General features: G+C 44.6%; 1 protein-coding gene across 1 annotated transcript in view; it reads right to left on the reverse strand.

Moving 5' to 3' along the window:
• PLEKHA7 (pleckstrin homology domain containing, family A member 7) overlaps positions 1-22,479 on the reverse strand; it is a 288,250-nt gene that overhangs the window by 159,602 nt on the left and 106,169 nt on the right. The window lies entirely within an intron of this gene.

Genomic DNA, 22,479 nt, shown 5'->3' on the forward strand with positions numbered 1-22,479 from the left:
TCAACCACTATTTACTAAATGAATGTCTACTATACGCTGGGAACTGGGTAATTACTTTCACACACTTTGCAAAGTAGGAATCATTACTCTTGTTTTATATATGGCAAAATAGAAGCTCCAGAACACTAGTAAACTTGCCTCAAATCACACAGATCTTAAGTGGCAAGCTGAGACTAATAGTGATAGCCCACCTCAAAGTCAGGAAAGGCTTTCTCCCCAGCTACCTCCAGCACTAGAGTGTTTTCAAGAGAACATGATGCAGACCACTCTCTCCCTTCTAGACTTACTTACCCCTCACCCTCAAGGCCATAAGGCAGGCTGCTTCACTGCTTTCTGCCCACTTTCTTCCCCACCACTATCCACAAATGCAAATACATGAGTGGACACCTCCAGGATGTATACTGCCGCACTGACTCTTAAGGATGAGCTAAATCCAGAGAGATGGAATTCACTGCCAAAGATCTCTCTGAGTATATGAGACTGGTGTGGCATTGTAGGCTAAGCACTGGACCACAAGGTCAGTTTGGACAACAAGGTAGAAGGTTCAAACCTCTAACTCCAACTCATCTGTCAGTTGTACCTCAGAGCTCAGCTCTTCCAGGAAGCCTACCCTTATCTCCTCAGACTAGGATGCTGTGGTTGTTAAGTGACATCTAGTCAGTTCCGACTCATAGCGACCCTGTATAGGGTTTCCAATGAGTGGCTGGTGGATTTGAACAGCCCAGTGCTTATCCTATAGGGCCACATCAGGCCTCCCAGAATAAAGTTTCTTGTTGTTGTTATTAAATGTCATTGAGTTGGTTTTGACTCATAGTGACCCTGTATAGGGTTTCTAAGGAGCAGCTAGTGAGTTTGAACCATCAACCTTGTGATTCAAACTGACCTTGCAGTCCAGTGCTTTATCCTACAGTGCCACACCAGGGCTCCCCAGACTAGGTTGTTGTTGTTGTTGTTATGTGCCGTGGAGTCGGTCCTGACTCATAGCAACCCTAGTACAGGGTTTCTGAGGCCGTGGATAGGTGTCACAAAATCCTGAACTTGTAGCCTATCAGGGTGCTCAGCACTATTAACAAAACTGACTGGTTCCTGGTCTATCTCCACACTACACTGTGAGCCACCTGGAGTTAGGGACCACGCTGTATCTGTATTTGTTTCCTGTTGCTGCTGTAACAAATTATCACAAAGCTCAAGGCTAAAACCAACACAAACCTGGCCATAGTTTTGGAGGTAAGAAGTCCAAAAGGCACTTCACTGGATAAAAATGAAGGTGTCAGCAGGGCTGTGTCCCCTTGGAAGGCCTTAGGGCTGGCCTGTATCCTTGTCTCATGGGCCCACATCAGTCTGACTTCTGCTACTGTTGTGAAATCTTCCTCTCTTCGCTCTGACTCTGCCTCCCAGGTATAGGACCCTTTGAATTACATTGGGCTCGCTAGATAATCTAGGGGAAATCTCCCCAATTAATGTAATCACTTTTCCTATGTAAGGTAACATTCACTAGTTTCAGGAATTAGGACATGGACATCTTGTAGTGGAGGGGGAGCATTAGTTGGCCCACCTCACGATAACAGCTCCTAGGGCATAGCAGATAAGGAGTACAAAAGGAGCCCTGGTAGCACAGTGGAATATGAAGTGGGCTTCTAACGACAAGGTCGGCAGTTCATATCTACCAGTCACTCTGAGGGAGAAAGGTGAGGCTTTCTGCTCCTATAAAGATTTAAAGCCTCCGAAACCCTATACAGGGTTGTTATGAGTCAGAACCGACTCCATGGTACACAGATTCATGTAAGAGACCATGCTCCATGTAGTCCTAAACCACTAAAGTAATAGAATCTTCTAAACGGGCTTCGAAAACAGTGGAAGCCTACATCCTATCTCTAGTCAAAATCTCCCAACCAGACTACAAGGGGGCTTCAAAAAGTTCATAGAAAAATAGAATCACAAGATAATGGAGCTTTCCACGGATGTTTTTAATTCCCCTTATATACCTGCAAAGCAGTGTCTGAAAGTCAGCCGACTCTCCACAGCCTGCAAAGGGCATTCTAGCAATCAGCCAGCCCCAGGTTCTTCAGCTAACCTGGAAGCAGCCCACACTTTAACTGCCACCCACCCACCCTTAACAAAGTCCCATTATTTGATTCTCTGAACTCTGAAAGTATGAAAAGATGAATCAGTCTCAAAAAGCATCCGGTAATTGCCCTTTAAAGCAAAAGACAGGCACAGTATACGCCTTCCTGGAGCTCACAATCCACACAGCGTCATCACAATGAGAACAGCAGCCAAATGGCGGCAGGATAAGGTTGTATCGCTCACCAGCATGAGTCAGATTTGATAAATACCGACAGCACATTCTTTGAAATTCTCTCAAAATCAAGCCTTAAATTAGCAGACCATGGCAGCAACCTAGCAACCCAACCACATTCATTTCCACTTGAGCTTGGTACCTGAACAGGAAAGGATGAGATCCCCACAGGAGTCAGAAGCTGTGAAGAGAGGTTGAACCTGGGGCTCACCCACTTTGTGGAATGCAACAGGTAGCTATAAGGGACAATGTAAGTCTGAGCTGGGATCTGACCCATGACTCCTCCAACCTTAGTGTGTCTGGTTTCTTAATGAGCCTCTCTGAGCTCTCCTTCTGGTTCACAGGTAAAATGCCTTCTTGTTGTTATTGTTAAGCGCAGTCAAGTTGACTCTGACTCAAAGCCACCATGTACAGAGTTTCTAAGGAGAGGCTGGTGAGTCTGAACCAGCGACCTTGTGATCCAGTGCTTATCCTGCAATGCCACACCAGGACTCCTGGTAAAATGCCTAGTAGGTAGTAAGTTCTCACTAGGGGTTGGCTTCCTTCTTACCAACCCGCTCCCTCCCCCGCCCCCCGGGGAGGGCGGGGAGAATAAAGCAGAGACAGGGCATGGAATCCTCCTGAAAAGGACAAGTTGGTATAAATGCAGTCCTGCCCTCAAATTAAGTATCTCTGGGGCCTTAAGGCTGCTAACTGCCAAGGTCACAAGGTCAGCAGTTCAAACCTATTAGCTGCTGCACGGGGATGGGGGTGGGGTGCGGAAGTCTGCTTTCTTAAAGATTTACAGCCAGTTCTCACAGCACATAACCATCCAACCAACTACTCTGCCGGATAGGGTCACTTGGAGCTGGACTTGAGTCCATGACAGTGGGTGGATTGGCTCTGGCTTTTGCCCTCATGTTATTTACACACTATTTTTGGGCTGCCAACCTCAAGGTCAGCAGTTCGAAACTACCAGCGGTTCCGCAGGAGAAAGATGAGGCGTTCTGCACCCATAAAGATTTACAGCCTTGGAAACCCTGTGCAGAGTCACTATGAGTCGGAACCGACTCCATGGTACTTAACAACAACAACAACAACAACATACCACCTCCATGATTTCTGCCACATCCCTGGACAACCTGTATTTTGACTTCAAATAAACCCACGTGACATCATGACTCCACGGCACATAACAACAAGATGCAATAATAGCACAAAATGACGTATTTAATTGTTCTAGTTATATTTTTCTTCAAACATGTGAAAAAATTGCACACCAATGTATACGAGTATTGTTGTTGATAAGTGCTATCGAGTTGGCTCCAACTTACAGTGACCCTGTATAGGGTTTCCATGTAGCGGCTGGTGGGTTTAAACCACCTACCTTGCAGTTAAAGGTCCAGTGCTTATCCTGCGGTGCCACACCAGGACTCTATATGCAAGTAAAAGGTTTTTAAAATAAGAAATATTCACCTTCTTACTACGGCATATCATTTCACACTTTGGGTAACCCTGATGAAGAATCATGAGTTCTGTCCCGGGCTCAACCATCAACTGTCATTAATGTCCCATTTCCCCACAAATAAAAATGAAGAGGTTGGTCTACACAGCTCTTCCACTCCCTTCCAGTTAAGATATTCTGAGATGTATTATCAAGTGGCCCAAATAAGCAAAAGAATCTGAGCAGGGACCTTTTTAAAGGGTCTTGAATACCACTAAACATAATTCAATTGCTCATCTTAAAACCAGAAATAGAGAGAAATTATAAGAGAATTATAAGAGGTATGTGCCATATGTCCCTTGTCTCAAAAGACGACATTTATTATATCAGTTTTTCATCAGAGAGGGAACGTGGGTGTTGCAGTTGCAGAACTCTGGATTTCAATCTCAACTTGGGTGGCTGTTAGTTTTATCCCCTTAGGCAAGCCATTTAATGTCTTAGTTCTTGCAATTATAAAATGGGTAACACACCTTTTTCATAAGGTTGTTTGGAGAGTAAGTGTGAGTAACAAAATTCCTAGAGCAGTTATTCACTATTCTTATTTGTTGTTGTTGTTGTTAATCTCAGAGTCGATTCCGACTCACAGCCACTCTAAATAGGGTTTTCCAGGAGCGACTGGTGAGTATGAACCTCATGGTTAGCAGTCCAGCGCTCATTCTACAGCACCACACCAGGATTCCCTACTTAGCCTTGTACCAGTTGGTTGTGTATCTGGCTGTCTCTTCTACTTAATTATAATACCTGTGAAGGCAGGAATGAGGCATTCACCTTGCTCCTACAGTGCCTAGCAGTGTTTCACAAAAGTCAAGGGCTGCACCAGAATTTGCACAGAATCAAAACTCAAAGAATGCCTGCTATAACTCAGAAAACTTGTTATACCCAGAGATACATAAATAACAGGCAGTTCTCCCCTGATAAAAACAAATGCTCACTCTTCCTAAAAAAAATTAAGTCTTAGGAATTCACCAAAATGTAAACTGTAGTTGTCTGTGGTGTTAGGACCATGATCCCTCTAGTCTTTCTTCCTTTCTAATATTCTGAACTTTCCACGATGGGCACAATACAGGAAAAATTATTTACATGATTAGAAATAAAAGGACTGCCGGCCTTCTTCGACTCAGAAAGTCAGATCTGAGATCCTGTCTCTACCATTACGTAGCTGACTATACAACCTTGGCGAGTCAAACCACTTTCCAGTAAGACTCTGGGAACCACCCCCACTCTGAGGACTACACCAGGCTGCTAAGGGAGCCAGGGTGCCCAGACCCATGCCATGAACACCCTGCCCCTGCTAATGAGACACCTGGAGTCTCTTGAGCATACTGGACGATCCACCCAGTTGCTTTTCATTTTTTATTCCAACCAGTCTTTTACTTGCATCACACCCTCATAAAAGTTATTATAAAAATAAACACTAACCCACAAAGCTACAGCACTGGGTTTTTTGTTTGTCTGTTTTTTTCTTATAAGCATACTACAAAAAAATAATGTGAATGAATTTAGGATTATGATCACAATTCTCTGCTAATGAGTACCACTGGGGACTGAAACACACCAGCCGTGAGCCCTTATTTTCACAGGTGTTCTATTTGTCGCTTCCTTTAAACACACACATTTAAAACTCCACACCTCAGTACTCACTGGCAGATCATTTAGAGAAGAGGAAAGGAGGCAAAACAGCTAGCTAGGACCATCAGAGAGAAAGGTTGTTGTTATGTGCCGTGGAGTCGGTTCCAACTCATAGCCACCCTGTACAGGGTTTCCAAGGCTGTAAATCTTTACAGGAGCAGAAAGCCTCATCTTTCTCCCACGGAACAGCTGGTAGTTTCGAACTGCTGACCTTGCGGCTCGCAGACTGATTCGTAACCACTATGCTACCAGAGCTCCTTGAAAGAAAGGTTTGTTGTTGTTGTTATGTGCCATCGAGTCGGGTCCGACCCATAGCGACCCTGTATAGGGTTTCCGAGGGTGTAAATCTTTACGGGAGTAGAAAGCCTCATCTTTCTCCCGCGGTGCAGCTGGTAGTTTCGAACCGCTGACCTTAAGGTTCGCAGCCCGATTCGTAACCACTACGCTACCAGAGCTCCTTTGACAACAACAATGAGCAGCTTAAGGCAAATATTTCCTCTGCTGAAAATAACACAAATCAAACCAGCATCCTCATTCTTAAGAGGTATCCTTACGGTGAATGCAAGAGGGTTAGAGTCCCACACAAGTGACCCTGAAAGCCACAGACAAAATGTGCTGAGCCCATAAAGCCTATGGACAAACTGAATAGAGAGGACAAGAGAGGAGCACAACAAGAATAAACTGACAAATAAGGACCTTTGACCTCTAGTCAGACTTAGCCTGTGACATTAGAAAAGGTCACCAGAGGAAAGGCAGTGTACAAACTTCTTCATAGAAATTTCCTATGCTGGGACACGGAGTCTTCAGATACACGACTGCCACAGAGATTCAGGTACCCAACAAGAACAACGGCAATGCCTAACAGTTCAGCTTCCTTATCTATGAAGGGTGGCCAGTAATGTACCACATCATGAATTACTGTGAGAACTAAACAAGATAATACTACATGCACGCATTCAGAACAGTGTGTGGCACATAGTAATCTATCAATAATGATTTGAATGCTGAATTACAGTGTTACATACTTGTCTCTCTGCCAAGAAATCTGAAAGACAACTATCTGGCAAACTGATTGGAAGAGATCCGTATTTGTGCCCATTCCAAAGAGAGATGACCCAATGGAATGCGGAAATCATCAGACAATCTCTTTGATATCCCATGCGAGTAAAGCTTTGCTAAAGGTAATACACAAATGGCTGCAAGCATACATTGACAGAGAACTTCCAGAGGTTCAAGCCAGATTCAGAAGAGACTGTGGAATGAGGGATATCATTGCTAATCTCCGATGGATCTTGGCTGAAAGCAGAGAATATCAGAAAGATGTTTAGCTGTGCTTTACTGACTACACAAAGGCTTTTGATTGTATGGATCATGACAAGCTATGGACAACATTGCGAAGTATGAGTACTCCGCAACACTTTATTGTGCTCATGAGGCATCTGTACCTGGACCAAGAAGCAGTTGTTCACACATAACATGGGAACACCGAATGGTTTAAAATTAAGAAAGGTGTGCGACAAGGTTATATTCTTTCATCATACTTATTCAACATGTATGCTGAGCAAATAATATGAGAAGCTGGGTTCTATGAAGAAAAATGTGGCATCGGGATTGGAGGAAGACTCATTAACAATCTGCGATATGCAGATGATACAACCATGCTTGCTGAAATTGAGGAGGACTTAAAACATTTACTGATGAAGATCAAAGAACTCAGCCTTCGGTATGGATTATATCTCAACATAAAGAAAACAAAAATCCTCACCACTAGACCAATAAACAACATTCTTACCAATGGAGAAAAGATTGAAGTTGTCAAGGACTTCATTCTTCTTGGATCAAGTATCAACACTCATGGAAGCAGCAGTCAAATCAAAGGGCGCTAGATCCAGAGGGCATGGAGGAATGTAGAATCTCCACTGAGTAGTATCCAATCTGTCTGGGTGAGGCTGATGAAAGGAGATGTGGATAGGTCTCTTGTGATACAATAGTGGATAATTGTTAACAGGACTTATTGTGAGGGTTGGAAATGTAAAGGTAGACGTTTTGTAGCAAAAGGAGGGAGTGGAGGTCCATGGGACCATGAAGGGAGAAGAGAGGAGAGCGGGACCCTACCCAGAGAAGCAGTGATGCCAGAGATGGAGGAAGAAATGATGATGAGGAGGACGAGGAGGATGTGGAGAGAAAGAGTGGCTAGGGACTTTAGACCCAGAGAAGGAAAGGGGCTGTGTACTGATGATGGGGTGGGGGTGGGGGTGGGGGGAACAGGCTTGCAGAGTATACCCTGTGGTTGGCTGATGATGCATGGAGCAGATTGTAACCATGACAATGAAACGAAATACGATAGGATGAATGTAAAGCTAATGTTTTCTCATGTAAACTATCGCATAATTCACAATAAAACATTAAAAAAAGATCAATCAAACAATGTATTGCATTAGGCAAATCTGCAGCACAAAACCTTTTTAAAGTGTTGAAGAGCAAAGATGTCAGCTTGAGGACTAACGTGCACCTGACCCAAGCCATGGTATTTCCAATAACCTCATTTGCTTGCAAAAGCTGGACAGTGAATAAAGAAGACCATAGAAGTATTAATGCTTTTGAGTTATGGTGTTGGAGGAGAATATTCAAAGTGCCATGGGGTTGCCAAAAGAACCAATAGATATGTTTTGGAAGAAGTGCAGCCAGAGTGCACCTTGGAGGCCAAGATGGCCAAACTTTGTCTCTCATACTTCTAATATATTGTCAGGAGGGACCAGTTGCTGGAGAAGGATATCATGTTTGGTAAGGTGGAGGGTCAGAGAAAAAGAGGAAAACCCCCAACTAGATGGATTGGCCAAGTGGCAGCTTCGATACACTCAAGCATGGCAACAGTAGTGAGGTTGGCCCGGGATCGGGCAGTGTTTCGTTCTGCTGTGCATAAGGTCGCTATTGGTGGGTACCAACTCGATGGCACCTAACAACAACACACATTATCCCAAGGAGCTCTGGTAGTGTAGTGATTATGAGTCGGGCTGCTAACCTCAAGGTCAGCAGTTCGAAACTACCAGCAGTTCCAAGGGAGAAAGATGAGGCTTTCTGTTCTCGTACAGATTGACAGCCTAGGAAACTATACAGGGTTTCTGTGAGTCAGAATTGACTCCACAATATATTATCCCATTTGATCATAAGAACAATGTTTGGGGCAGGTTTCCATATTTTCACAGGACTTTGGCTTAAAGAGATAATAGGGTTTGTCTAGGGCCACTCAGTTGAAACGTGTGGGGTGCCAGGTTCCTCTTAGCACTCACATCCAGCAATCCTGGCTGGACCCACAAAGGCTGCCTTAGCCAGGAGTTTAAGCATGTTACCTTCCATCTTATGCAGTCTGTATGCCTATAGCCAGGGACTCTGTCTCCAAGGCCTCTAAGTAGTCTGAAGCTGGAAAACAAGTTTGACATGTACGCCAGAAGAAATCCTTTCAGGATCATTCTATCTGGCCTCTGGAGTCGGCACAAATGTCACTCCTGACGTTCTTATTTTCTACACAATTAGACAACTCTCTCAGCTACTGCTCTAAGGAACTGCTACCTCCCTTCCAAACCCACCTCCAATGAGTGGATTCCGACTCATAGCAACACTATTGGACAGAGCAGAACTGCTCTTCTTCATACGGTTTTCAAAACTGTACATCTGACAGAAACAGACTATCACACCTTTCTCCCATGGAGTGGCTAGTGCGTTCGAATTGCTGACCTTTTGGTTAGCAGGGCTCCTTCTAGCTACCTGGATAAAAATAATTTTAAGCTACCAATTAATAAGCACGGTGTGACTCGATAGGATCAGCACTAGACTGCTAACCATAAGGTCGGCGGTTCAAACCCACCAGTCACTCCTTGGAAACCTTATTGTTGTTGTTGTTAAGTGCCATCGAGTCGGTTCTGACCCAAAGCAACCCTGTATAGATAGGGCTTCCGAGGAGCAGCTGGTGAGCTTGAACTGCCGACTTAGCAGTTCAAACAGCTTAGCAGTTTGGTGCATTTACCCACAGTGCCACAGCAGAACTCCTGAAAACTTCATACAGAATCACTATTAAGTCAGAATGAATTCGATGACACTTAAGAACAACAGTTAACAAATAATAAGCACTGTGCCAAATCCTTTACAAACAACTCGTTTCATCCTCATATTATTGGGAGAGAGGGGCAACTTCATCTCTATTTACCGCATGGAAACTGAGGCTCAGAGAGGCCCAAGGATGCAAAGTTAACTAATGGCAGAGGCTGACTTTGAACCCAAGTCACCAGAGACAAGTGCCACATTCCTTCTACTTCAATAAAACCCTCATTCCCAAGTACCCACAGGCTCTAGACCTGGAATATTAGCATCTTTTCCCTTCACCACAGATAATATAAACCCCAGGAAGGAACTTTTTGCTTTTGCAAACCCAAACTGCAAAGCTGCCAAGTCTTTACTCTCTTTCTCCTCCTGATCTTGTCTGACTCGGGGCACATTTTCACAGCACTTCTCTCTCAGCCTGGGTGCTTTGTCCTGTCATCTTTCCCAGAAAGCAGCTCCCTGCCACAGCTGCTCCCCAGGAGCTGGTGTACTGGACAGATGTCCCCTTTCCCAGCTTGCAGGTGGAGTCAGACTCCAGGATAGAGGCCTCTGCTGATGCTGGACACACCTCTTCCTGATCTGCCCAGTGTAAGTACATTAATAACACGACCCTGGGAAGAATCTCCAACAAACTCTGCTCGGTCTATAACCCCACAATCCTGCTCTCCTACTCACCTCACGACCCCACAGCCTTTCCAATACCAGTCCCACTTTCCCCACAAGCCCTGCCCTTCTCCCACTTCACTCCACTTCAGACTCACCTTGGATAACTTAACTAGGCAGTGAAGCAGGCTCTCATCAATGAATATTCAACCATGACCACCAGCCCTGAGATGAAGACATTAAGCAAGCCTTGGGCAAACTTCCCATAATAGAAAAAAAACTGTGTTTGTTATTAGGGTCATCTCCAAACTCTTGACCCACAGAGAGTGCTTGTTTTACTGCCTGGAGCATGACTGGAGAAGGTGAGGGGTGTGGTTGTTGTTGTTAAGTGCTGTTGAGTGGATTCTGACTGATAGTGACCCTGCATAGGGTTTCCGAGGCTGTAAATCTTTATGGGAGCAGAAAGCCTCATCTTTCTCCCACGGAACAGTTGGTAGTTTTGAACTGCTGACCTTAAGGTTCACAGCCCGATTTGTAACCACTACCAGAGCTCCTTGAGGGGTGTGGGTACCACAAAACTCAGATGGGAGAACAGGTGGGACCAATTCAAAACAACCGCAAAAACAAACACACCCCAACAACAGAGTATCAGGGTCCACTTCTCTGAAGTTAAACCTCGTTGCACCCTTGAAAAAAACACACAAAACTTTATGACTCATAAGCAGCTAAGAGAGCAGCCAAGCCTGTGGAGACCAGAGCAGGGAAGCAGTTGAACCCAGCAAACTGATGGAGATGGAAAATGGAGGGGGGAGATGGGGCACTACAGCACCAAGTCTCAGAGAACCTCTCTAATGTGCTAGGCAGCCCACATCCCTTTCCCTACACTCTTCGTCTTAAGTCTGTGCCACTCCACACACCCCTCAGCTTGTAAACCTAGCTCCTTCTTGCTCTCCCAAGGGTGTCAAATTCCAAGGTGCTCATCTCCCTTCTGATTACAATTACTCTACAAATCCTTCAACCCTTCAGTTTGCAAACTGGGTCCTTTATCCTTAACTAACAGAGAAAAAAGGCACCTTCCCAGGTCTCCAAGCACCGTGAGAGGGGGCTGGGGGAGATGATTGACTTTAGCAACTTTCCTAAAACCCCAATGGGGCAAAATCTCTCCAGGCCTGCCTCCAACCAGTCCCCACCCCACCTCTTCCAAACCCAGCCCTTCATTTAAAGCCTGGACCCTACCCTTCCCATTCATTAGGGTCCCGCCCAGAAATGCTACGGCACACCTGGAGGAGACCTCCTCAGACCCACCCTTCTCTCGGCCAACAGGGGGAGGGAAACCGAAACTGACTGAGGAAGAGGAAGGAGCTTTACTCCGCCCTCAGCTCTTCCCCACCTTGACCTCCACATTCCTCAGCACTGAGGGCCCTTTGCCCACAGTCCCACAGACTGGGGCCCTGGAAAACATCCCTAAGGGCACTTGTTGAACGTGTGCAGAGGTTCTCAGGCATTGGGGCAGACAAAGCAGCGTTTTCCAGAATGCTTCAGACCGTCCTCTGTGAAGAGTCAGGGCTGCAAGCTCTATCAGGAAGCCATCCGGAGACGGGGTGGACGTGAGGTTGGTTAAAAAACGGAGGATAGATACAGACTGACTCAAAGTAGATAAAAACTAAGGGATGCTCCCTTCCTGTCCTCCAGAGGAGACGGGGTTATCCCGCAGGCCGGTAAGGGGATCCCTTCTTCCAAGTGTTATTCTACAGGGGAATACACCCGCATCCTCCTCTGGAAACAGGCTGCAACCTTGGGCTTTCAGCTCGATGCCAAAGCCAAAACAGAAAGCTGGGATAAGGCTGTAACCCACCGATCTCATTTCCAGATTCGCTCTCTCCAGCCTAAACACATTAATAATTAACTTGCCCACCCCGGAGCTCGTCGGCGTTGCCATAAAAAATGAGTAATGGTACTGGACCCTCCACCCCCACCCCATGCCTGTGGGCTCAGAGCTGGGACGCGCTCCTGGAACAAAGCCTCCGCATTCCTCTGGGAAGGTGTGTCTGAAACCAGACCTGTCACAGGCGAGAAGGTGGCCCCTTACCTCTCCCTTAGTCGGCTCCTGGAAAGTGTGGGTGGAGAGGAGGAGGGGCAGACGCGCGGAACGCGTGGTGAGGTCGCCTCTGCCCACCTCCCTGCCCTCTCCCACCCCCACGCCTCCAAGACCAACCGCTGCCCCACAGTTCACAAGCTTCCGGGGCCTCGAAGCCCCAAACCACAGCCGATTTCAAGAAACCGAGCTGTCAGCCGAAGAGCTAATCCTGTTACCATGAACGCAGGCTGCACTTAGAGACCTGATTCTTAAAACAACAAGGAGCTCCCTCGGCGCCCTTCCCGAAGAGTAACCTAAATCCGGGCGCCAGCTCAATGAATTCTCTCGTTGAAACTCCAGGGACTAGCTGCTGCTCCCTCGAAGATATCAATAGGGGAGGAACTGGCTCAGGTCCTGCCGCACCCATACACAAATGCAACCTGTGTACTCTGCGCCCTGCTGGCCAGGCGGCCCCCCGGGAGAGCCCCACCAACCCACAGCCCCCTGAAAGTTGCAGAGCACTCACACACCTGCAAGCCTCCCGCGACGGTCCCCGCCAACCTCCCAGGACGGTGGCGGGGCAAGCGTCCGGGGGTGAGCTACACTGTGGCTCCATGCTCCAACTCGGCGAGCCTCGGCCGGTCACTGGTCAACGGCGCTGGGTTGCAGAGAGCGCCCAGACCTCAGCGCGCCCGCGGCGCATCGCGCGCCCTCCTCGTCCTCGTCAGGGCTTCCAGAAGAGTCCACACCCACTTGACATCAGTGCCGACCAAAGCACGTGGCGCGGCGCCAGACAGCCGACCCCGGCAGCCGTCCCTGGTGCCACCACGCTTCCAGGACGCTGTGTCCAGGAGCAGCACATTCCTCCGCTTGCAGAAGATGCAGCATGCGGGAGGGAAAGGGGAGGGAAGGAGAAGAGTGAGAGAGGCCGGTAGAGAGGGGCAGGACCTGCCGCCTCCCAGCGGTGCCGCTCTGGAGCCCAGCCAGCCACCAGCACACCTTATGGCCTTCGCTTCAAGTGCCCATCAACTACAAGACTGGACTGCAGGTGACCGGGTTGCGGGCCCCCTTCTTGCCAAGGAGTCCTGCAAGAGCCCTGACCTTGAATCTGAATTGTCTTCCTCAAATCAGAGGCCCCTGTCTACCACCTCTCCACATTAGTGCTGAGGTTGATTCTACCAAACCAGAAATGAATTTTACATTGGACTTGGCTGCTGCCCCAACCAGGAGGCCACTATCAGGCAGGGTCTCTATACTGCCAGTCCCAACTGTGTCTCCTTTCTATCTTTCTTCTGCCCTTGGCAACACAGAACCCCCTCACCTAGTTCTGGCAAGCAATCAGAAATGGCACCACCCAGCAACCCACACACACTCCTAAATCATTCATTAGCATCCTCCAGATATTAAAACAAACATTTAGTAAGCCTTTGTATGTACTAGGAGTAACAGGTAGAGGATGAACAAATTTCCAATACTCAGAGTTTATAATCTAGTCAAAGAGAAATTAAACAAATACATCTTCTACAGCACCACACCAGGACTCCATAAACAGTAATTTGTTGTTGCTGAGTGCCATACAGTTGATTCGGACTTATAGAGACTCTACAGGATGGATCTCTGAGGAGTGGTTGGTGAGTTTGAACTGCCGACTTTGTGGTTCACAGTCCAGTGCTTATCCTCAGTGCCACACCAGGAGTCCTAAATAACTATGTTGTTGTTTTTAAGTGCTGTTGAGTCGCTTCCGACTCATAGCAATCCTGTATAGGGTTTCTGAGGAGTAACTGATGGGTCTAAACTGCTGACCTTGTTCTTCATAGTCCAGTGCTGATCCAACAGCACCGAAATTACAGGAGTGACAAGGTTCTTAAAGAGGTGCTGTAAGAGTATGCACCAGTTACCACAGCATCAGTTCTGGCTGATGCTAACACCACATATAGAGAGAGTTGAACTGAACTCTGTAGGGTTTCCAAATAGACAACCTTTCAGAATTAGATCACCAGGTCTTTCTTCTACAGCACCTTTGGATGGTGCTGGAATCGCTAACCTTTTGGTTAGTAGCTGAAGGCCACTGAGGGACTCCAAAAATGCACATAGGAGGCCCTAAACTATCTTGACAATCAGGCAAGGTCACCTTGAGGAAGGGACATTTTTCCTGTCAAGGCATGAAGCAGAGAAGTTACTCAGTAGGGTGAAAGTTAAGACAAAGAACCTGGTTATTAAAGTGTAAGTTGGTTCCCCTTCACAGGTGAAGATGATGCAGCAGAAGTGAACTGCCACATGAAGAGCGTGAGGTGACATTTGGCCCTGGAAGAGAACCTAGCTGTCTGTCCAAAGAAGCGTTTCCGTGTTTTCTTATCCTCCCCTGGCCCATGGCTGGCCCTTTTCCATGAAAAAGCATTAGACAGAGAGACCAGAGTTCTACTTTGGGTTCCAGCTCCATCATCAACTTATTGTATGGCCCTATAGAAACCACTCTAATGCTTTCAGTTTCTCCATTGGATTAGGACAATGTTTCTCCATTTATTTTAATCATATTCCCTTTTGGGTAATATACAAATATTATTCTTGTTCTATAACTTCTTTGATGACGACACCAAATACTTTTCTAAATTTATGATATTTAACACGTTTTTAAAAACTATATATGCCTTTTAAGTACTATATTAAGTATGCCTTTGTTGTTGTTGTGAAGTGCCGTCGAGTCAGTTCCAACCCATAGCGACCCTGTACAGGGTTTCCGAGGAGCAGCTGGTGAGCTTGAACCCCCGACCTTGGACCTTGCAGTTCAAACAGCTTTGCAGTCTGGCGCATTAACCCACAGCGCCACACCAGGACTCCAATCATGCCTTTAGATGTCTGCTAAAGTTGAGACAGTTGAGCCAGGTCAGGACTAAAGAGAGGGCCTCCAAGCTCACCACTCTGCTCTCTGATCGCTCTCTCCTTTCTCCATGAACCCAATAAGCGAAGTTACCATGGCACTTACTCAGTGCCATTGTGTAGATTTCAACTCACAGGGATCCTGTGTAGGGTTTCCAAGGCTATAAATCTTTATGGGAGCAGAAAAGTCTCATCTTTCTCCCACAAAGTAGCTGGTGGGTTTCAACAACCAACCTTGAGGTGATAAGCAGTCCAGTGCTTATCACAGCACCACCTTGGCTCCTTTATAGCCACATTTATATTCTTTTCAGAGTGGCCAGGTGAATTAACAGATCCCTGGGTCATCACAAAACAAAAACAGACATGTTGTGGAAGATTTTTATTTTTAATAATGCAGGGCAGCGGATTACTTATGGTCCTTCTAGCCAAATGTCTCCATTCTGTGATGTATTATAAATTCTAGCCTCTATACTTGTGATTGGAGAACTGGTATAGTGCTGTGGGTTAATACGCTAGACTGCAAAGTCAGTTTGAAACGCAAGGTTAGAGGTTCAAGCTCAGCAGTTGCTCCTTGGAAACCCTATGGTGGTGGTGGTTATGTGCCGTGGAGACCATTCTGACTCATAGTGACCCTGTACAGGGTTTTTATGAGAACAGAAAGCCTCATCTTTCTCCCGCTGAACAGCTGGTAGTTTTGAACTGCTGACCTTGAAGTTCACAGACCAATTCATAACCACTATGCTACCAGAGCTCCTTGGAAACCCTATTGTTGTTAAGTGCCATCAAGTCGGTTCCGACCCATAGTGACCCTGTACAGGGTTGCTATTAGTTGGACCTGGCTCGAGGGCACTTAACAGCAACAACAACAATACCCGTAAATTTGGAACCATTTTGAAGTGAGTTGCTAAGGAATAAGGGTTAAGGTGACTCCATAGATAAGCACTGAACTACGAACCCCAAGGTTGGCAGTTCGAGACCACCAGCAGCTCCACTAGAGAAAGAAGTGGCTTTCTGCTCCTTTAATAATTTCAGCTTCAGAAACCCTATACAGGGTTTCTATGAGTGGAAACCAACTCCACAACCCTTAACAACAACAACAACAAAGAAGTAAGGATTATAGTGAAACTAAGGATTAAACATGCCCCCACCTTACTAGAAATCAAACGCCATATTGCATTAGGCAAAGTGCTGCATAGGACCTTTTTTAAGTGTTGAAGAGCAAAGATGTCAGCTTGAGACTAAGGTACACCTGACCCAAGCCATGGTATTTTCAATAACTTCATATGCATGTGAAAGTTGGACAGTGAATAAGGAAGACCATAGAAGAATTGATGATTCTGAGTTATGGTGTTGGAGGAGAATATTGAAAGTGCCATGGGCTGCCAAGAGAACCAACAGATCTGTGTTGGAGGAAGTGCAGCCAGAGTGCTCCTTGAATGCCAGGATCGCCAAACTTTGTCTCTCATGCTTCAGACATATTGTCAGGAGGGATCAGTCTCTGGAGAAGGATATCATGTTTGGTAAAAGTGGAGGGTCAGAGAAAACGTGGAAGACCCCCAGCGAGATGGACTGGCAAAGTGGAAGCATCAATGGGCTCAAGTGTGGCAACAATTGTGAGTTTGGCCCAAGATCAGGCAGTGTTTTGTTCTGCTGTGCATAAGGTCGCTATGAGTCGGTACCAACTGGATGGCACTTACAACAACACCTTAGTAGAGGATGTGGCTCAAGTCACTGCCCTTAGTTTCCCTTGGGGGCATGATCGGACTCCAATTTATAGGGCTGCTTTAGACAAGTTTGCTCTCTTACCCTGGATCTTGCATCTGGCTCATTACATCTGACCTCCAGTTCATGAGACTTTCAGCCCATCAACTGACCTGATTCACCAGCGCTCGCAGCCTCGCTGCCAATTTCGGTTCTTCAGCTCCTGAGACTATGTGTGTGTGAAGAATCTTCCAGACTCATCTCTGAACTAAAGATTAGGGATTTGCCAGCCTCCACAACTGGCATGAACCATTTCCTTTGACAGCTGTGAATCTTGTGAGACGTTGCAGTGTGTTGCAGAACCCTGGGACTTGAAGGAAGAGAGGAGTGATGATTGACTTCAAGGACTATGGAGTGGTATAACATGTCAGAAAAGTTGAACGGTTGGGATACCTTTAGCTTCCAACTCATAGGGACCCGCTGATCTTGCTTAAAGAAATTATTCATGCAGATAATTTCCAGGAATGCTGGGAAATAAACACTTTGAAGGGAGCATACAGTGTTCCCAGGGCAATTGGCAATATGAATTAATGAATTGAACACTGAAAAATGTTCATACTCTTTGAACCATTGATTCCACATTGAAGAATTTCTTCATAAGACATAATTGTGTACGGGAACAAGGATTTATCCATAAGGATGCTCATCTACTGGAAATAAATGTGCAACAGAAAACTGGCTAATAAACCATGGTACATCCAATGCAATGGGTATGTGTTTGTGTATAAGGGGCTTCAAAAACTTCATGAAAGATTTCCATTTTCTTTTCATTCCATTTTTTTCTACAAACTTTTTTAAAGTCCCCATATTGTTGCTGTTAAAAGTGTCATTGAATTGGTTCCTACTCATAGCAACCTCATATACGATTTTCCAGGAGTGGCTGGCAGGCTTGAATTATCAACCTTGCGATTAGCGGTCCAATTAGCTAATTGGATTTGTGATTAGCACCACATTAGGATTCCCAGTATATGTATGTGTGTGTTGTTGTTAAGTTCCATCAAGTTAGTTCCAACTCATAGTGACCCTATATAAGGATTTTGGGGCTAAAAATCTTTTTGGTAGCAGAAAGTCTCATCTTTCTCCCACAGAGTGACTGGTGGGCTTAAACAACTGAACTTGAAGTTCACAGTCCAGTGATTAGCCTATAGAATCATTGTGACTTGGTGATATTTAAAAACAATACATACACATATATGTATTATACATTGTTAAGTGCAGCCCAGTTGGTCCTGACTCATAGTGATCCTGTATAGGGTTTCCAAGGAGCAGCTAGTGGGTTTGAACCGCTGACCTTGTAGCTAGCAGTCCAGTGCTTATCCTACAGTACCACACTAAACCCACTGCCATAGACTCTGTATAGGGGTTTCCGAGAGTATACATCTCATCATACTTCCTTGGAGCAGTTGGTGGGTTTGAACAGCCAACCTTGCGGTTAGCAGCCCAATTCTTACCCCACAGTGCTGTTGAGTAAAAACAAAACAACAGTTTTGAAACTAAGGATCCCAGTTGTGTGTGTGTTGGGGGTCAGGAGGCTTAGGCACCTATGGTGGAATTGTACCATATTCATTTTTCTTATTAGGTGACTCAAACCTTATCCCTAGAGCAAAATGCACAGCCACTATGGTGTGCCATTCCTCATAAAAGTAAATTTATTAATCTTTATTAAAGTTACAGATGCCTGGTATTAAAAGAGAATGGAAGAACCTTTACAGACACCCAGGAATACCAGTATCCATTCATCATTTGTTAACTGCCATTGTCATTGTTGTTAAGTGTCATTGAATTGGTTCCTACTCATAGAATCCTGTATAGGGTTTTTGAGTTTTGATAGTAATTTAAAGGTAGAATGGTATCCCCCACTTTCGACTTTTCAGTTCCTATAGATATTTTGGTTATTCTTTCCAACTTTGTTATGTGCCGTGGAGTCGGTTCCGATGCATAGCGACCCTGTACAGGGTTTCTGAGGCTGTAAATCTTTACAAGAGCAGAAAGCCTCATCTTTTTCCTGCGGAGCAGCTGGTAGTTTTGAACTACTGACCTTGTGGTTCGCAGCCTGATTCGTAACCACTATGCTATCAGAGCTCCTTTTCCAACTTTAGTGTGCATAAAAATTATCCTCCAAAACAGTTTAGGGTAATTTTGACATTATGAGAACTTTTTATCTTATACTTTGACTTTAGAACCCAAACACAGTATGAAAGGTCAGAAAAACATTAAGGCAACTAGAGGGATATTTACCAAACTATTAACAATGTGGAATTATAGTTGAGTTGTACTTTCTTCTTTGATATTTTCTGTGTTTTCCAAGTTAGTTGTCAACAACAAAAATATATTACACTGACAATTAAAAAATAAAATGCAGTTTAAATAACTGGGTTAAAAACTCCCCAGAAGATAAAAATAAAATGGAAACTATACCTTGAATTTAAACGGGGTGACTGACCTTCATACCCCTCCCCTCTGCCAGCTCTGATACTACCCCAACACCCAAGGACAGACAGTACATCGTTGCTAGGATACCATGAAAAAAAAAACTGACAAGAAAATTATTTTTACATTTACCTCCTGGGCTGTGCTTTTGATAATGCTTAAGAGCGGAGACCAAAGAGTCCAAAGTGAAGCAGCCATGATGGTCTAATGCTGGATCTGTTCCCGGCACCTGAAACTCCCTATCAAGCATTCTGGTTTCTTGACAAACTGAAAGCATGTAAGACATATATCCTCACTTCTAAGAACCAAAAACTGTCATTCAACCTGCTTCTGGCAGACCTGGTGGTGACATCAATCACACCAGCCGAATACAAGAAGGTCATAAATCACACCCGGCTCAGCAGGTAACTGACTGGGGAAAATAAGGCACAGATCAATGTTAAATATCCAAACATTGTCCTGGTGTGGCGCTGTGGGTTAATGCACTGGACTGCAAAGTCTATTTGAACCACAAGGTCAGTGGTTCAAGCTCACCACGTGCTCCTAGGAAACCCAATACAGGGTCACTATGGGTTGGAACCGACTCAATGGCACTTAACAACAACAACAAATATCCTAATAAAGGTCCTGTTTTCCTTCTGTGATGATTTTTACCTTAGTTTTTCCATCTGTTAAACTACGAGAGGCCATAGTTAACCTTTTAAGGGTATTAAGGATTTAAAAGCACTTGGACAAAGTAAACAGCACCACCCCAGTGTTGTTGTTGTGGTTGTTAAGTGTTGTGGAATTGGTTCCAACTCATACAAACTCTATGCGCAAAAGAATTAGCTAACCCTCCACTTTACCAAGCATTCTGTCCTTCTCCAGGGACTGGTCCCTCCTGATAACATGTTCAAAGTATGAGAGACCAAGTCTGGCCATCCTGACTTCTAAGGAGCATTCTGGTTGTACTTCTTCCAACATAGATTGTTTGTTCTTCTGGCAGTGCATGGTACTTTTAATATTCTTCTCCAACACCATAACTCAAATACGTCAATTCTTCTACGGTCTTATTCCTTGTCCAAGTTTCACATGCATATGCGGTTATTGGAAATTTCATGGCTTGGGTCAGGCACACCTTAGTCCTCAAACTGACATGTATCTTTGCTCTTGAACATATTTTGAAGAGGTCTCGTGCAGCAGATTTGCCTAATGTGATACGCTATTTGATTTCTTGATTGGTGCTTCCATGGGGGCTGACAGTGGGTTCAAGCAAAATGAAGTCTTTGACAACTCCAATCTTTTCTCCATTTATCAAGATGTTATTTATTGGTCCATTGGTGAAGGTTTTTGCTTTATTTACACTGAGATACAACCCAAATTGAAGGTGGTAGTCTTTGATCTTCATCAGTAAGTATTTTAAGTCCTGTTTGCTTGCAACAAACAAGGTTGTATCATCCTCATATCACAGGTTGTTAATGAGTCTTCCTCTAACCCTGATGCCACATTCTTCTTTATATAGTCCAGCTTCTTAGATTTTTTGCTGAGAATACAGATTGAATAAATATGGTGAAAAAATACAACCCTGGTGTACACATTTCCAGATTTTAAACCATTAAAGGCAGTCCTCTTGTTCTGTTCTAATGACTGCCTCTTGGACTATGTACAGGTTCCTAATGAGCATAATTATTTTTTTTTGGAATACCCATTCTTCACAATGTTATCCAAAGTTTGTCATGATCCACAGAGTTAAAGCCTTTGCAGCCAATAAAAGCACAGCTAAACATCTTTCTGATATTCTCTGCTTTCAGCCAAGCTCCATCAAATGTCAGCAATGACATCCCTCATTCCAAATCCTCGTTTGAATGCAGCTCCAACCTCTGGTATGTAGTGACAATGTAATATTGAGAATGACAATGTAATGTTGCAACTGTTTTTGAATGATCTTTAGCAAAATTTTACTTGCATGTGATATTAATGCTATTGTCCAATGATTTCCGCTTTCCATTGGGTCACCTCTCTTTGGAATGGACACAAATATGGATCTCTTTCAATCAGTTGGCCAGGTAGCTATCTTCCAAATTTCTTGGCATAGATGAGTGAGTACCTCGGTTTGCTGAAAGATTTCAATTTGCATTCCATCTATTCTGGGAGCCTTGCTCTTTGCCAATGCCTTCAGTGTACCTTGGACTTCTTCCTTCATTATCATTGACTCTTGATCATATGCTAGTTCTTGAAATGGCTGAACATTGATCACTTCTTTTTGGTACAATGACTCTGTATTTCTTCCATCTTCTTTTGATGTTTTCTGCATCATTCAATATTTTGTCCATATTGAATATTGCTAATTGAGGCTTGATTTTTTTCTTCAGTTCTTTCAGCTTGAGAAATATTGAGTATGTTCTTCCCTTTTCATTTTCAAACTCTAGATCATTGCACATCTCATTGTAATATTTGACTTTGTCTTCTTGAGCTGCCCTTTGAAATTTTCTGTTTAGCTCGTGCACCTCCTCACTTCTTCCATTTGCTTTAGCATCTATCTATGCTACAGAGCAAGTTTCAGAATCTCGTGTGATACCCATTTTGGTCTTTTCCTTCTTTCTTGTCTCTTAATGACCTTTTGTTTTCTTCCTGTATGATGTTCATGATGTCATCCCACAACTCTTCAGGTCTTTGGTCTTTAGTGTCTAATGCACCAAATCTGTTCCTGAGATGATCTCCAAATTCAGATAAGATATGTTTAAGGTCATATTTTGGCTCTTGTGGACTTGTTTTCATTTTCTTCAGTTTTAGCCTGAATTTACATATGAGCAATTGATGATCTGTTCCACAGTCTGCCCCTGGCCTTGTTTTGGCTGATGATACAGAGCTTTTCTACCATCTCTTTCCACAGATGTAGTCAATATGATTTCTGTGTATTCCATCTGGTGAGGACTATGTGTCTTTTATGCTGTTTAAAAAGGTATTTGAAATGAACAAATCATTGGTCTTGCAGAACTCTATCATGCGATCTCCAGCATTATTTCTATCACCAAGGCAGTATTTTCCAACTACTGATCCTTCCTCTTTGTTTCCAAGCTTTGCATTCCAATCGCCAATGATTATCAATACATGTTGATTGCATGTTTGATCAATTTCAGACTGAAGAAGTTGGTAGTATCCTTCAATTTTGTTCATCACTGGCTTTAGTGGTTGGTACGTACATTTCAATAACAGTGATATTAACTAGTCTTCCTTGTAGGC

Source organism: Chrysochloris asiatica, unplaced genomic scaffold (genome assembly GCF_000296735.1).
Source record: "Chrysochloris asiatica unplaced genomic scaffold, ChrAsi1.0 scaffold00083, whole genome shotgun sequence".
Taxonomy (NCBI): domain Eukaryota; kingdom Metazoa; phylum Chordata; class Mammalia; order Afrosoricida; family Chrysochloridae; genus Chrysochloris; species Chrysochloris asiatica.